The sequence below is a fragment of the Ursus maritimus genome, unplaced genomic scaffold, assembly GCF_017311325.1.
Source record: "Ursus maritimus isolate PB19 unplaced genomic scaffold, ASM1731132v1 scaffold_18, whole genome shotgun sequence".
NCBI classification, from domain to species: Eukaryota; Metazoa; Chordata; class Mammalia; order Carnivora; family Ursidae; genus Ursus; species Ursus maritimus.
The window spans coordinates 46,441,303-46,458,960 of NW_024424230.1; the positions used below are offsets into that span (position 1 = coordinate 46,441,303).

A 17,658-nucleotide genomic window follows, 5' to 3' on the forward strand; every position below is an offset into this window, starting at 1 on the left:
TATCTTGAAAAAAGGGGACTATAATGAGAAGGATAAGCCTATTTTATATTACATTGATAAAATTAAGTTAAAAACATGCAATTATAACCATGTTCTAATTTGTCCTAAAGAACAACAACAAAATGGAGTGTGTTCTTTCTTTTGTTTCGTGTGTACTTTTTCTGACCAGCTACCCTGAACCTTTTGCTTTATGGCTTGCTTTTAATAAGATCATCAAAAAGGTCATTTTTGCAAACGATTCAAGGGCTCATCAGTTTTCTAGGTGCCTTTCTTAGTCGTCTGATATCAATTCCTTTCCAAAAGAGTCATTGCACCCCTTCTTCTTCTTCAATGGTAAACTTGTATTCTCTCAGACCTTCATTTGTCAATGTAGGAGTACCAAGAATTGTATATCATTACCTTTAGCATCTTCATGACACACTGGACCTTTTTCAAGATCTGCAGTACCACTTTGTACTTAATTTACATTGAATTTCCATTTCCATAATATTCCCAGATTTCTAATAGCCAGATCTGAGGCAATGGCTGTGGGGAGACACCGGTTTTACCTGAGAGGGGTGCATGGGGACCCAAGAGGGTGGGAAGTGATTTTATAGGTGGTGATTTTATAGGTGGATAATTCATTAGTAAGTAGGACTGTCCTACATGGCCCTGTAACTCCAAGGACTCGGGTACGCCAGGACCCTGTGACAGCCCCTTGCAGCTGTGGCTTTGAAGTGATCAGGCCATCAGTTGAAGTACAACCCTTCCATGTACAGAGTCCCAGGCTGGGACAGGGCAAACGCCCAGTCAGTTACACTCCCACCCATCACAGCTACCAGGGATCGGGGGCCCCACGGCCCCCATTCAGAGGCAGGTGCAATTCCACAAGCGCCATGCATGCCGAGTCAAACAAACTCAGATTTCAGTCCTGGGGTTCAGAGGCTTTGGAGTCTTAGAAAACTCCTTAATCTTTGAGACTCGAATTCCTCATCTATGAAATAGGAGAAGGAGAATAACGAAGAAACAGAGAGACAGATTCCCCGGCACAGGGCAAAAAATGATTAGTAGCTACTGGGTTTTTGACAACACTCCAGTTCTCCCCACTGAGGCTGCACCCTGACCTGACACCTCCCCCACCACCCCCTCATCCTGACTCAACAGACTGGATCAGCCTGGCTACCCTAGCTCTGGTCCCTCCTCCAACCCCAGCCAGTAGCAAGGTCACCCGAAAATGCCTTGTGCCTTAGCTTAGCCAAGGCACATGTTCCTCTGACACCTATACCCTCTAAGAACTGCGTGCCGCCTTTGGTGACGCACTGGCCACCTATAAAATTAGTCCCCCAGGCCTCCTCCAGCATTTGGAGCTGCCTCCCATTCCCTCCAAGAACAGCGTGGCTGGCACTCCAGCTGCAAATGCCAAGTGAATCCTATGGTGAACATAACAAGGCCCTGGCATGTAGCCTGGGACCCCACAGGCTCTTGCCCAACATTCAGACCAGGGTGTTCACCCTGGAAAAATAGGTCCATTCACAAAAGCAAATAATCTGACAATTTCCCTATCAAAAAGCTGTATCCAGCTTTTCCTACACCAGAAGAGAAAGGTGGTTATTTTCCAAATAACCTTTTAGAAAACAAATCCTGGGCACCTGGCTGGCTCAGTCAGTATAGCATGCGACTCTTGATCTTGGGGCTGTGAGTTCAAGCCCCGCGCTGGGTATAGAGATTACTTAAAAATAAAATCTTATGGGGCGCCTGGTTGGTTAGGTGTCCAACTCTTGATTTTGGCTCAGGTCGTGATTGGGGTCGTGGGATCAAGCCCCATGTCTTGCTCAGCACTCAGCACTGAGTCTGCTTTGTCCCTCTCCCTCTACTCCTCCCCTCACTTGCATGCACACACTCTCTCAAATAAATAAATAAATTCTTTAAAAAAAAAAAAAAGTAATCTGTATGCCCAAGGTGGGGCTTGAACTCACAACCCTCAGATCAAGAGTCACATGCTCTACTGACTGAGCCAACCCAGTGCCCAGGATTTGTTTTCTAAAAGCCAGTACATCTGATATTCTCTTCATGATCTAAACAGGTATAGATTCTCTCTCTCTCTCTCTCTCTCACACACACACACACACACACACACACACACACACACACGAGAATTTAAGGTCTGGTATCCTTAAAGGGAAGAAAGCCCAAACCCCAAATACCCACTTGTTCCTTTAAATTCAGTGGATGTGGGGCGCCTGGGTGGCACAGCGGTTAAAGCGTCTGCCTTCGGCTCAGGGTGTGATCCCGGCGTTATGGGATCGAGCCCCACATCAGGCTCCTCTGCTATGAGCCTGCTTCTTCCTCTCCCACTCCCCCTGCTTGTGTTCTCTCTCTCGCTGGCTGTCTCTATCTCTGTCGAATAAATAAATAAAATCTTTAAAAATAAATAAATTCAGTGGATGTGCTTCCCTTCTTCATGAATGGAACCAAGCAACACCCATTTGACCCTTGAACACCATGAGACTGACTGCACAGGTCCACTTATACGTGAACTTTTTTTGATACAGAACAGTACTACAAGTGTATTTTCTCCTCCTTACGGTTTTACATTTCCTTTTCTCCAACTTCCTTTATTTTAAGAATACAGTACATAATACCTATAATGTACAAAATCTGTGTTCATCAACTATTTGTTATTGGTAAGGCTTCCTTCTGGTCAACAGTAGGCTACTAATAGTTGTGGGGGAATGAAAAATTACACGCAGATTTTCCACTGAACGTGGGGGAGGGGGGCAGTGTTCCTAACCCCCACGTCGTTAAGGGCCAACAGTACGTATTCTTTGAGATAGACATACGGAGCTTGCAAACAACATTATAGTCAAAAGGCACCATGAAAACAAAGATTTGATGCCTGCCCTTCCCACATAAAATAAGCCTTCGGTCACTGCCGCAAGGGTGTGCCCTGTGGTGTTGTTAACCCAGGGGTGCTCATCTCTGCCTCCTGCCACTTGCTAGATCCCTCCAAGGTATGTAATAACCTCTCCCTTTGCTTTCTAACCTCAGAAAGCCTGAAATGCAAGAGAAGGCTCAGGGCAGGGGGCCAAACTTCACCAGGCGCCCTACCCTGCAATCTGCCTCATAAACTAAGTCCATTACTATGCAAAGTCCTCATCATTGGGCACAGCTAACAAGCAGAGGCCTTTGCATGTTTTAATGACTGCCAATACATAGCCTTCTTCCTAAGCAAGCAGACATGAAGTAAGAGCCCATCATCAAATGGGAAGAGGCCGTGACTGGTCCTCCTACTGAGCCGTCAGACTTCCCTGCCTTGTCTGACGGTTACCATTTGGGCCCTTCCACCCTGTCCCTTAATACTTTTGAGGCCAGCATAGCTCATATTCAACAACTGTACACACCAGGTTCCCTAAAGCCCCCAGACTCATTTGAGAACACTATCCTTTGAATGCTGGACTCTGTCTATCCGTGACGAGACTGCTTATCTGCATAGACCTACCTGGACCGAGTTAATCCACTTACCATCAGGGCTGATGGTTCATTGCACAGCAAGTCCCTGTGTGCTCCTGAGACTCAGGGCTGGTTATAACGAATCCACATACGCTGAAAACTTAAGGAAAGGTCACTGGGAGAAGAGAGGGAAAAATCACATGGAAAAACATGTGACTGGGTAATGGGCCTGGACGAGGCAAGACCCAGGGCCAATATTTGCCAAGTGTCTTTTAGCCACAAAAGCGCCACTAGCTCCATTTTCAGGGCAGGAACAACCAGTAACTATCCACACAAACCGACAGGACAGAAGAAGCTGCTCAGCCATCCCGAGAGGCCTCCTGGCCATACCTGTCATCAGCCCAGTCGGCAGCGATTCTAGGGACCCGAGGAGAGTGAGGGGCAAGGTGGGAGCTGCGCAGGGCATCTTCATCAGAGCTTCTAGAAAGGGGCTGTCTCTTCTTAGCACAGTAAGCAGAGTGCCTCAGAGAGAGAGCTGATGTGGGCAGGGGGTAACTGCCAGAAGAACCTCACCAGAGCTGGACTCTGAGCTCGCTGCTGTCCCTGGTGATCAGGGAGACCAGGCAGGGCCATCCTGGGGTCCAGTGGGGCCAGCTGGTCAAGGCCAATCCCCTTAAGGGGTGACCTGAAGCAGCGGCTTGCCTCAAAAGCCAATGTCAGGCAGTGGGCACCGCAGGGGACAGCATGTGACTCTGACAGGACCAGCAAGTGATAAGGAAGGTGGCCCTTGGCCTTAGTCTCAATGTCAAACAAGGAAGTAAGGTTGGATCGATGCTCTCTCCCTTGGCTGCCCATTGGAACCCCTGGGGCCCGTTAAAAACCTCTGGGAGCAAAATACAAGCTTTGAGAGCGAGAAGGAACCTGGGTTACCTGGGCCAACCAACGCTATCCTCACAAAAAGGCAATTTCCTCCGTGGCTCCGCTCTCCCCATGTGAGGAGCCCCCTTCCTGGCTCTAAGGCGGATCACTGGAGGGCACGGTTATATCTTCACAGGTGTGAAGGAAGTGAGGGCATCACGGGTACCTCAGTTACACAGCTGAGGGGCGAGCTGAGGTCATGGCTTAAATCTGCTCAGTTACTACAACACAAAAAAAGAAAAACACAACCACCACAAAAATAACCTATAACTAATATAGTCAGAAGACATGCACACGCTTGTAATTTATTTGCTTTTTTACCTGTGTCTTTCACCCACTGACCACCTCTCTCCCCCAGACAAAACCGAACCACGCTAGACAGTGGGCTGGCTCACTTTCCTCGCTTGTGTGGCCTAGGGATAGAGTGTGTTTTAGCAAACAGTAGGTACTCACTTAAGGCCGGCTGAATAAAATGATGAACTCCACCATCAGGCAGGTGGGTTCTCCTGGACTTTTCCCAGAAAGCACCTGACCTTTCACTCAATGCTTTTCTTTTTTTTAAAGATTTTATTTATTTATTTGACAGAGAGAGAGGCAGCGAGAGAGGGAACATAAGCAGGGGGAGTGGGAGAAGGAGAAGCAGGCTTCCTGCTGGGCAGGGAGCCCGATGCGGGGCTCGATCCCAGAATGCTGGGATCATGCCCTGAGCTGAAGGCAGACGCATAACGACCCACCCAGGCGCCCCATCACTCAATGTTTCTCTATACCCAATTATCAGTGGGCTCTCTCTACTCAGTACATGAGTTCCCAGTCTGGTCAACAGAAGCCCCACCATCATCCTCAGAAAGCTTCCCAATGCCGCACTGCAACAGGAAGTGGGGGGAGGCAGGAGACCCTCATCCAGCGGGAGGGCGGGAAGGAAGGGACAGCTGAGTAGTCACAGGTATGAGACATGATGTTTAAAACGGGTTTCTTCTAAGGGGGCACCTGCTTAAGCACCTACCTTTGGCTCAGGTCATGATCTCAGGGTCCTGGGATGGAGCCCCGCATTGGGCTCTCTGCTCAGCGGGGAGTCTGCTTCTCCCTCTCTCTCTGTCCTTCCTCCAGACTTGTGTTCATGCTCTCGTTCTCTCTCAAATAAATAAAATCTTTTTAAAAAAATGGGTTTCTTCTGTTTGAGTTTATTACACATTCGTTTTTCCAAGTGGAATTTGAACTGCTTTTGTGTGACTATAAAAGTAATACACCTCACCATAAAAAAATTCAGATCAGGAAACCTATGAGGTAGAAACAGAAGTGACTTGCAAACCCCGTGGCCAGGGCACTCCAGAAGAGTTTGGTGTATGTCCTCTCAGACCCTTTCCCAGTTCCACATCTACCTATAATGTAAATATATATACTTGTCTGTGATTGAAACTGTGAAAAGAAAAAAGGATTGACTTTGTAAAAGCAAGGGGCAGTGGGGACAGCACCCTGCCTTGGGACAAAGCTGCAATCTGTCTCCACCATTGGAGACACTTGCCCTGCCTGAGCAGGAGATGAAGAATGGGAGCCAACAGAGAATCCAGGGTTCTCTCCTAGAGTACCTTGTTCTCTGGCTATGGGCCAGCAAGTGAGGAAGGAGGTCAGCAGAGGTGGGAGGAGGGGGATCAAGGACCACCAAGAGTAGGGGCTCCAACCTCGCCTCGAGGCCTGGTCCCCATACTGCAGCTTCATAACATCAACCTGCAGGTGTGGGAGAGTGGTCCAAGACCTTTCTGGGGTCTCAGAGAACTCAGGTCTATCAGGGTGCAGGCCCCCTTCCCCAGGTAAAGCTGGTGTTACAGAGCTGCGGGTAAGGAGTCAGGCCTGGACACGAAGAAGTCCCACCTCAACCAGGAGACTAAGGGAGCTTCATCTCTTAAGTCTCCTTTTCTGACTTAGAGTTCAAAGCTTCCCAGGGGCCCAAACAGGACCCAGCAAGAAAACACAGGGAGGCCACTAGCCTGGAAACTAGCAGGGCAGGCCTCTTTAGCAGATAGAAAATCTCTCCGTAAAACGTCCTGAGATCCTACCCCCGTCTCTTGTATCTCCACATCACAGACCTAGTCTTTTGTTCTAAAAATAGTGTTCAGCTCATGCACAAGAGCCGTTCCTAGAAAGCAGAGCTGAAGTCTGTAACTGGTAAACGTGTTTACTGCGGGAGCCCAGCACACAAAGGAACCTAAAGAGAAGAACCTCCGTATATCCAAGAATTACGCTTTCACTGATAGACCTTCAGTGAAAACGCTGATTTTCAAATACCAGGCTCTCTGAAAGCCAAGTGCACCTCGAATACGCCCTGCTACTTCCTGCATTTCCCTAACATAGCTCTGAGCTGTTGACACCACGGCATCATAAGCTTACTCGACAGATTCAGCAACAAAGTTATGATGACTTTGTTCATGATTTGGCAAAAGTTAAAGCCAAGATTCCAGATGCTCCTTTAGCAGAAGTCAAATTAGACCGGGCTCAGTAAAGAAGCAAACTGTTTTTGCACCAATACATATGTGTTCACAGATGAAGAAAGAAAAGTCAGCTGTCACCTCTTAATAGAAGCCACATACACAGTCTTAAAGCAAAATCGGCCTTAGCTTCAGCATGAAGATGTGTTTATCGGATCCGGGCTTAATTCTGCTTTGCACGGATCTAAAGCTTTGTCCAGCAGCAAAGGTGGCCGTGGAACTGAAGATAAGCCCTTATTGCTCACCTGGCAACGGCTGCCTGTCCGACTGTGGAGGAAATCCCAGAGGAGAGCCACGGAATCTATCATTGCAGGCAGTCTGGCTGGGCCAGGCCCCCAGGCTGGGGCAATCAGCCAACACCCTACCGGACCAGTCAGCCCTTGCCATGCCTCCGAGCAAAGGGCACACAGCTGGCTTGCCTTTGCAAGGAAAACCCTCTACAGTGGCTTACGCATCTAAGCCAGCTCCATACCGGAACACAGATGGAAACAATGCAAACCCCCAGCGAGTCATGGAAATCTTCCTTGTAAAAGAAGGAAAATAGAGTATCTTTAAGAAAAGGAGGTGGTCACCTGGGTGACTCTGTCGGTGACGTGTCCGACTCTTGATTTTGGCTCAGGTCATGGTCTCGGGGTCCTGAGATCGAGCCCCACATTGGGCTCCATGCTCAGTGCAGAGTCCGCTTGAGATTCTCTCTCTCCCTCTCCCTTTGCCCCTCCCCGTGCTTGTGCCCCCCCACCTCAGATAAATAAATAAAATCTTTTACAAAATTTTTTTAAAAAGGAGGAATGGAAACTGATTTTGAAAGTGGCTATGTTTTGGGGCGCCTGGGTGGCTCAGCCATTAAGTGTCTGCCTTTGGCTCACATCATGAGCCCAGGGTCCTGGGATCGAGCCCCACATCAGGCTCCCTGCTCGGCAGGAAGCCTGCTTCTCCCTCTCACACTCCCCTTGTTTGTGTTCCCTCTCTCGCGGTCTCTGTCAAATAAATAAAATCTAAAAAAAAAAAAAAAAAAGTGGCTATGTTTTTAAAGTTTCTAGCTAATGAATCAGGCAGAAATCAAAATTTAAAATCAATACACCAAGAGTTGCCAATCAGCTTGTTCAAATAAGATCTGTTTCTACATTTTTAGACGCAGGTCAAGACAGCAACTTTAGATGTTTACAGAGAATACAAAGGCACTCGGCTTGCCTGAGTTTACTTTTGTTTCAAAGTTCTCACCAGGCTCGCCAAATCCTGGAAAACCACGGTGTGAGGTCATCTATGTATTTAGGGCTGTTCAGAGACAGACTTGTTGGCAGAATTTAGTAACTGGCCAGGTACTCACTCCTCAGATGCCCGGGTCCACCCTGCCCACCACCACCCTGCTAACCTTACAAAATACCCTTTCCGTCATGTCATTCCCCAGGGTAAGATCCACAAAGATTCGCTGTGGAAATAAGTTCAAACTCCTCTGACAAAGGGACTGGATGGGGGGGGGGGGATCAGAAGACAGCAGTGTCACACAGCACCCCGGGCCACCACAAAGGCCCTTGCCCAGTCTCCTGGGACACCATCAGGGTATCAGGAAATAAAGGGGCCAGCCAGGGCCACAGGCTGGGTGACAGTGCTGCATCCTAAGCCCTGCTCTGCCTCATTCTGGAGGGAAGGGCCTTGCCCTGCAGCTGAGGGGAGCAAGTTGACCAAATGTACAGAAAAGCAAAAACCAAAAATGGGCATAATGGTTGAAAAAAATCAGGATCCAGAAAGGTTTGGGGTTTTGTGTACCTGAGAGAGAAATGTTGTCGTCCTTGCTACAAAACTTGCTGGATACCAACTAGGGGATGGGGGGGACAGGATGAGTGGGGACCAAGCCAGGACAGGGCGAGGGTGGGAAAGAGAGATGAGAAATGAAAAACCACTCAAAAATAAAAGGGTTGGCTTCACCCTGGAGACAAAAGAGCTCTGCAATCTAACATAACCAAAGCAAGAAGTATGGGGCCAACTCACAACATCAAAATTCAAGCCATCAAATCCAGGGATTCTCTGCAAAAGGGATTCCAGGTATGGCGTGTGTGGGAGGCAGAGGAGGCCATGAGTAAGCTCAAAGGAGAACCAAAATGCACCTTGGAAGAAGCAAGGAGAAGGGGCAACCAGATGAGCATGGGAGGTCCAAAAGGTGAACTCAGGGCGGATTTCTCATACACCTGTCCTAGCAGAGCTGAACAGGATGGAACACCAGGTACGTACCAGGCACAGGGGAATCCTCGAAGCAAAGTCAGGGAAGAACCTAAAAGGAGCCAGGAAACAGGCCCCCAATCAGACAGCCAGGGTCAGTTCCAGGAGGAGCTGGAACGGATGGGTGGGGCTGGGGTTGGTGCCTCAGAAGCAGGAGTGCACCCTCTTTCAGTGTGTCCTTCTGACACCAGAAGAGCAAAAGAGGTGTGGGAACCCCTGCAGGGCTCCTGTCGGGGAACAAGGATGCAGACCGCAGTAGGCTGGGGTTGCTTCCTTAGAAAGAGGCCGACTGCAACCGGTCCCCAAGCCTGGTGAAGGCCCATGAGCACCGAGTTGTATCTGTTGGATACGTGGCCTCCACTCATCTCAAGCCTCTTCAGGAAGCATGTTTCATCCTGGACCCTATTCTCTGTCCTCAGGACGGGGCCTTCTCTTAAATACCCAACCCGGACAGTGGGCTAAGCATGGGTGACCACACTTCCTTTCCTAAGCATTAGGAGGACTTACTGGGGCTTTGCCAGAATGCCTTTGCAGGCTCAACCCTTTCTAAGCCACATACACACTTCCACTTGAAAGCAAAACCAGGGCTCTCTACGCCCAGCTGTACGGGGTTTGCCGCACGAAGGCTGAGGTCCACCGCCTCCAGGAGAAAGCCCAACTCTGGCGGGAGGGGCACACACCCCCACCCCCACCCCCGCCTTGCTCCCCAGTCCTGGAAAGGTGAGAGGTCACGGGGGAGCTAATTTAATTAGGACCAGCAGGGAGGCAGGCTGGCTGGTGACTTCCACATCAGTATTTAAAGGGACCTTTAGAGGCTGCCCTTCCAGCATAATCGCTCCCCTGAGTTTCTCCCTTGGTTCCCAGCTTGACCTTTCTCTGTTCTAAAGGGCCTTCAGGAGAAACGGATTTTGACAGCCCTGAAACAGCATGCAATTATTTATAGCAAATTCAGGATTGACGGGGTTCCATCAATCTTTATTTTCTAGTTTTTCAGATTAACCTCAGCCCACGCTCAAAAGCAGCTTATGGAAACAACGACTGATGCTTCCTTGTCCGTCCGGCTTCAAGCCATGGCATCCTGTCGCCTAACAAGGGGCCCAGGTGATCTCACTCCTTTCTGGAAGGCTTTTTGAAAATGCCGTATTTCTCAAGCCCCAAGACGTAAATTCCCTTTATTGAATCTGAATGGGGATTGGGGACTTCAGAATCACTGGCCTCATAAAGGGTTTATGGGGCAAGAAATGCCCCCAAGGGTGACCCAATCTTAGTTCAAAAGAAAACTCAGAATCTGCTTCACCGGCCCTTCATCCATCCAGATCCTACCGTCTCCCCCTAAGGCACCGTGCAGAGCCACCTGCTCTGCGAAGCTGTCCCTGACCATCTCTGAATTCCTATGTTTGGCATCTTTACCACATTAGGAAATAGTCATATCTAGGTACTTGTAGAATGATTGATTTTATCCTCATTTTACACCCTGCATCTCCAACCAGACTGCAAGCACCTTGACTTGATAATTGCCTTTCCTTCTTTGAAACCCCTTTAATAACTCCATTACCTTGTCATAGTAAGTGCTCAATAAATCCTCAAGTACAGCACAGACAACGATCTGTAGCTGCTGCTGGCCCACGGGTGGGGGGAGGCAAGGATGGATCTTCACTGCTCCCAGGAGACCCTCAGGCAAGCCAACAGAAGCCAAAGCCAGATTGAGAATGAGCTCCCAAACCAAAGCTGGGACCTCAGAGATCGTCAGATCAAGTTTCTGAGCAGCAGGATTTTTTTTTTTTCCAAACTAATTTTATGTCAAGTCCCAAAATGTAAAACAGATTAGAATAATTATAGATTTTATAAATTGGAGGTATAAAATGTACTTATAACTCAACCACTATTAGAGCAGTGAAGCTATTTTGATATACAAACAATATGAAACCAGGAATTATGGATGACATTTCTAGTCTAAGATCAATGTCAGCATCTAATTTGTTTCTTTCGGTCTTGGTTGTACAGTACAGAGATAATCTCAATTGACACAGATAAGTAGGTGCCTGTGGCAACCATTTTTAAACATCTCAGGACCCAATTCAATTAAATAGATGTGGCAGGTGAAGCTTAGTTGCACAAAATCAACTTACTCTGGCAGCACAACTTAATTAATGCATACGTGACCACCCATGTGACAGGGTTTGCTATAGAACACTATCGGGTTTATATTTTACTGCAGTTTTTAAAACATTGATATGGGGCGCCTGGGTGGCTCAGTCGTTAAGCATCTGCCTTCGGCTCAGGGCGTGATCCCGGGGTCCTAGGATCGAGCCCCACATCAGGCTCCTCCGCTGGGAGCCTGCTTCTTCCTCTCCCACTCCCCCTGCTTGTGTTCCCTCTCTCGCTGGCTGTCTCTCTCTCTCTGTCAAATAAATAAATAAAATCTTTTAAAAATAAAAAATAATAAAACATTTATATGTAACTATACATACATATATAGTATATATTATGCATATGTTAAATTTATACTTACATATTAATATACAACATGTGTACATACAGACCATATGTATTAGATTTATGTATATATTATACACATGTACGTTATACCTCAAAATGTTAACCACAGAATTACCCCACATGACTGGCAACTCCATTCCTAGATATGACCCAAGAGAAACAAAAGCATACCTATGTAAAAACGTGCACAAGAATGTCCAAAACAGCATGATTTACAACAGTCAAGATGTCCAACAACTTACGAATGGGAGAATAAGATACAATATGAATCGGCCATAAAAAGAATGAAATACGGATACATGCTACAAAATGGATGAACCTTGAAAACATGGCGCTCGGTGAAAGCAGCCAGTCACAAAAGACCACATATTGTGGGATTCCAATTCTATGAACCGCCCAGAACAGGCAAATCCAGAGAGACAAACCATGAATCAGTGGTTGTCCTGTGCTGGGAGTGAGAAGTGGGGGAACAGGGAGTGACTGCCAGTGGCCACAGGGTTTCTTTTTAGGGTGATGAAAATGTTCGAAAATTACATAGTGGTGACAGTTGTACAACTTTGTGAATATACTAAACCCACTGAATAGTACACTTTAAATGGATGGCGGTGTGAACTGTATCTCAATCAAGCTGTTAAAATACTTATATATATGTTAAAATATCTTATATATATACATATATATATATAATACACACACACATACATAGTGAGGAAAAACACATAGTGGAAAAATAGATCAACTGCGGAATTGCTAAAGTTCTTGCTGAGATCCTCAGAGCTCGAGATAACACAATTCTGAAGACTACTGCTCTGGTTCAATTTCCCTCGACCAGAGTTATGGGGACCGAGCGCTTCCCCGACCTGCCCAGGCCAGAGCCAGACGGTAGGAAAGCAAGGCTAGGGTGTAGACTATCTCACTGCAGAGGGGCCTCCTTTCCTTTTTCATGTGGGTTGAACTGATCCTTTTGGGTTCGTTTCCAGCCCTCAGCAGCAGACAGCGGGGCAGAAGGGAAAGTGGACCTGGGCAAACCCGGCTCGTCACTTTCACTGGGCCCCACGTGCTGCATCCCCGACACCTGCTAACTGCCCGCACAGCCACCCTCTTTCTCCCTGCAGGGAAACAGGCAACCTCCTAGATGCACACATAAAGTGTTTGTTTGGAGCTGAGACTTCAATTTCCTTAACTTCTCATTTCCCTAGCCTCTAGTGGAAGCCACACGGGCAAAGGACTCCCTTTTTGTGACAGGCTGATCCTGTTCTCCAGGAGAGAAGCCAAGAGCACCTTCAGGCATCCAAGAAGCACGATGGAAGGCAATACCCCCTCTGAGGGGCTTCTCTGCTCCTGTCAGCATCTGGGGAGGTAGTTTAATTTTTTAACGGCTCTTTCGGAGCCCTTTGAAAATATGTTATTAGCACACCTGCCTCACCGTATACATAATTAGCAACCGCAGTTCTAATTACCAGGCTGTTCAGGAAAGGTTCCAAAGTGAATCCGCGGCATAAGAACTGTGCTTAAAACCACATGAATATTCACTTAGATGTAACGTGGATTCAACTGTTTATTGGATTCTTTGCAAAAGCCTCTCCCAAAGGTCTGAATGGCCCCTTTATGCCAGGGCTTCCGTAGGATACCACAGGGTTATTGTGGAAAATAATGCATTCTTAACAACCTGGAAAGTGGGGGTGGGGGGAGGATACACGGTTTTCAACCATTGTTTCAGAAAGCAATGGGCTAAAATAAACGCAATCAGCCACCATTTTATTTCCCTAAGGATTTTTTTTTTTTTTTAAGATTTTACTTATTTATATGAAAGAGAAAGAGAGAACACAAGCAGCGGGAGGAGCACAGGGAGAGGCAGAAGCAGACTCCCCGCTGAGTGGGGAGCCCATCACGGGTGCTCGATCCCAGGACCCCGAGATCACGACCTGAGCCAAAGCCAGATGCTTAACCAACTGAGCCCCCCAGGCTCCCCTTCCCTAAGGATGTTCAATGGTGTCACTCTTTAGCACGGGATCCTTAAACTGGGATGCCTGACTTCCCCGGGGCTCTGTGTGCTTTTAAAACCAGAAGCAAAGTGTGTATGTGTATATGTGCATATGTACACTTCCCCCTCTTTTCTAAAAGAGAGTCTATGAGATCCCAAGAAAAGATTAGAAACCACTGTTATCAAGCAGAGGAAAGTTTGACAGATGTGGCAAAGGGGTGGCAGAGGTAACAGGCAGAGTTCCAGATTTAACGGTCACTATTACGTGACTCTAAGCAAGATGGCATTATCATTGTTATTACTGTCACCATCATATACACACAAGTACTCACAGTCCTGGGTGTCAGGGATACAAAGAAGAGTGAAGAAACCCTAAGACTTGGCCCAGTTCTGGGTGACTCATGACCTTGTATGGAGACAGGGCAAACATAGTTCTAAAACTTCAAGACTTTTGGGGCACCTGGGTGGCAGAGTTGGTTAAGGGTCCAACTCTTGATTTCAGCTCAGGTCATGATCTTAGGGTTGTGAGATCCAGCCCCACGTCAGGCTCCATGCTGGGCGTGGAGCCTGATTAAAATTCTCTCTCGGAGGAGGAGTCCAAGATGGTGGAGGAGCAAGAGGCTTAAATTTCGACTGGTCCCAAGAATTCAGCGAGATAGCTATCAGACCATTCTGAACACCTACAAACTCAACTAGAGAATGAAGAAAAGAATGGCAGCAACTCCATGAACAGAAAAGCGACCACTTTCTGCAAGGAGGAGAAAAGATGGCGGAGGAGTAGGCGACCCTTTCTCAGCTGGTCCCGAGTGGATATCTGGACATCTACCAGACCATCCTGAACACCCACGGAATCAGCCTGAGATGCAGGAAGATACAGCCGGATCTCTACAAACGAACATCTTCAGCGCTGAGTATTGAGGTATGAAACGGGGAGCTGTGAATCCGCGCACAGATATAGGAAGATAAATGGAAGGGGGAGGGAGTCTCCGCGCTCAGGCGCCGGGAAGCAGTAGCCACTTGCGCTGGGGAGCGGGTGGACTCGCGGACCGGCACCCGTGAGAGAGCAGACTGAGACCGGGAACGCGCACAACCAGACTGAGAACCGGAGCTCCAGAGTGCTCACTGGAACCAGATTAAATCCGGGAGCTCGGGAGCGTGCGCGTGTCCAAACTGAAAACCGGAGCTCCAGAGCGTACACTCGAACTAGACTGAAACCGAGAGCTCGGGAGTGCGCGCACGCGACCAGACTGAAAACCGATGCTCCAGAGCGCACGCGAACCATACTGAAACAGGGAGCTCGGGAGCGCGCTGGGAACCGGGGTGGCTGGCAGTGTTAGAAGCACAAAGGACAGAGACGCGCCAGCCCTGTAAGTGAGGGCTGGGACACAGGCTGTGGGGGCCATCCACGAGTCGCCAGGAGGGTTTTAGCAGCACCGATAGTAACAGAGTTAAAGTGGCCAAGAGAGCTCAGCGGAGAGTGAACTACGATCTCTCTGTTCTGAGACAGAGGCTAGGATACGGCCACTGCTGCTCTGACTCTCAGAAGAGGCACAGCAAACCGCCAGGGAAAGCCGCCAGAGAACAAAAACCTGGAAGTACCGGCTCACAGTGTGCCAATCCCCATCCCCCTTTGCAGAGGACAGGGCAACTCTACCCAAACAGGGTTTCCTGAATATCAGCACGGCAGGCCCCTCGCCCAGAAGGCAGCCTGAAAAATCACGACATCCCTAAGGTCCCTATAAAACAAGTGCACACTGCCTGTGTCCTGGTCAATAACTTGGGCTCTGGGCATCCCCACAACCCCTCCTCATCAGAATGTCCAGGAGGGGAAATCACCCCAGCATGGAAAAGATAATGAGTCTGTGGCATCTGCCACAGAACTGATGGATATGAATATAACCAAATTGTCAGAAAAGGAGTTCAGAGTAACAATGCTCAAGATGATGTGTAGGCTTGAAAAAAATATTAACAAGAATATAGACTCTCTAACAGCAGAAATGAGAGCGAGTCTGGCAGAAATTAAAAATGCTATGAATCAAATGTAGTCTAAACGAGACGCTCTGACAGCCAGGGTAAATGAGGCAGAAGAATGAATTAGTGAATTGGAGGATGGGATGGTAGAAGAGAAAGTTAAAACAGAAACTTGCCTCAAAAAAATCCAATCTCAAGAATGTAGATTACAGGAAATTACTGACTCAATGAAACATTCCAATGTCAGAATCATCGGCATCCCCGAGGGGGTGGAGAAAGAGAGAGGTCTAGAAGAGATATCTGAACAAATCGTAGCTGAGAACTTCCCTAATCTGGCAAAGGAAACAAGCATTCATGTCCAGGAAGCAGAGAGGACCCCTCCCAAGGTCAATGACAACAGACCCACACCACCTCACGTCATAGTGAAATTCACAAATACTAGATCCAAGGATACAGTATTGAAAGCGGCCGGGGGAAGAAAATCCTCATGTATAGAGGGAAAAATATCAGAATAATGTCAGACCTGTCTACAGAGACCTGGCAGGCTAGGAAGGGCTGGCAGGGTATTTTCAAAGCTCTATCTGAGAAGAACTTGCAGCCAAGGATCCTTTATCAAGCAAGGCTGTCATTCAGAATCGATGGAGAGATAAGGACCTTCCAGGATCGGCAGAAACTGAAGGAATTCGTAACCACCAAACCAGCCCTACAGGACATATTAAGGGGCAGTTCTATAAAAATAAAAAGGCCCCAAGAGTGATACAGAACATAAATTTATAATCTATAGAAACAAAGACTTCACAGGAAGCATGACATCATTAAAATCATATTTCTCAATAATCACTCTCAATGTGAATGGCCTAAATGCTCCCATAAAACACCACAGGGTTGCAGATTGGATAAAAAGACATGACCCATCCATTTCCTGTCTGCAGGAGACTCATTTTGAACCTAAGGATACATCCAGACTGAAAGTGAAGGGATGGAAAACCATTTTTCATGCCAATGGACCTCAAAAGAAAGCTGGGGTAGCAATTCTCATATCAGACAGATTAGATTTTAATCTAAAGACCATAGTGAGAGATACAGAAGGACACTATATTATTCTTAAAGGATGTATCCAACAAGTGGATATGACAACTATAAATATCTATGCCCCCAACAGGGGAGCAGCTAGATACATAAGTCAACTCTTAACCAGAATAAAGAGACATATACATAATAATACATTAATAGTAGGGGACCTCAACACTCCACTCTCAGCAATAGACAGATCACCGAAGCAGAAAATCAACAAAGAAACAAGAGCTTTGAATGACATACTGGAACAGAAGGACCTCATAGATATATACAGAACACTACACCCCAGAGCAACAGAATACTCATTCTTTTCGAATGCACATGGAACTTTTTCCAGAATAGACCATATACTCGGTCACAAAACAGGTCTTAACTGATACCAAAAGACTGAGATTATTCCCTGCATATTCTCAGACCACAATGCTTTGAAACTGGAAGTCAATCACAAGGAAAAATTTGGAAGAAACTCAACCACTTGGAAACTTAGAACCATCCTGCTCAAAAATGACTGGGTAAACCGGGAAATTAAAAATCAGTTTAAACAATTTCTGGAGACCAATGAGAATGAAAACACATCGGTCCAAAACCTGTGGGATACTGCAAAGGCGGTCCTAGGAGGAAAATACATAGCCATCCAAGCCTCACTCAAGAGAATAGAAAAATCTAAAATGCAGTTTTTATACTCTCACCTCAAGAAGCTGGAGCTGGAAACAGAAGAACAGGCCTAACCCACGCACAAGAAGGCAAGTGATCAAGATTAGAGCAGAGATCAATGAATTAGAAGCCAGGAGCACAGTAGAGCAGATCAACAGACCTAGAAGCTGGTTCTCTGAAAGAATAAATAAGATCGATAAGCCACTGGCCAGCCTTGTTCAAAAGAATAAAGGACCCAAATTAATAAAATTATGAATGAAAGGGGAGAGATCACAACCAACACCAATGAAATAGGAAGAAGGATCATTAGAAACTTTTATCAACAGCTTTATGCCAATAAATTAAACAACCTGGAAGAAATGGATGCCTTCCTGGAAACCTATAAACTACCAAGACTGAAACAGGAGGAAACTGATGAAACAGACT

At 47.2% G+C, this 17,658-nt stretch overlaps 1 protein-coding gene across 1 annotated transcript in view; it reads right to left on the bottom strand.

Annotated features, from left to right (window-relative positions):
• CABLES1 (Cdk5 and Abl enzyme substrate 1) overlaps positions 1-17,658 on the bottom strand; it is a 120,754-nt gene that overhangs the window by 66,513 nt on the left and 36,583 nt on the right. The window lies entirely within an intron of this gene.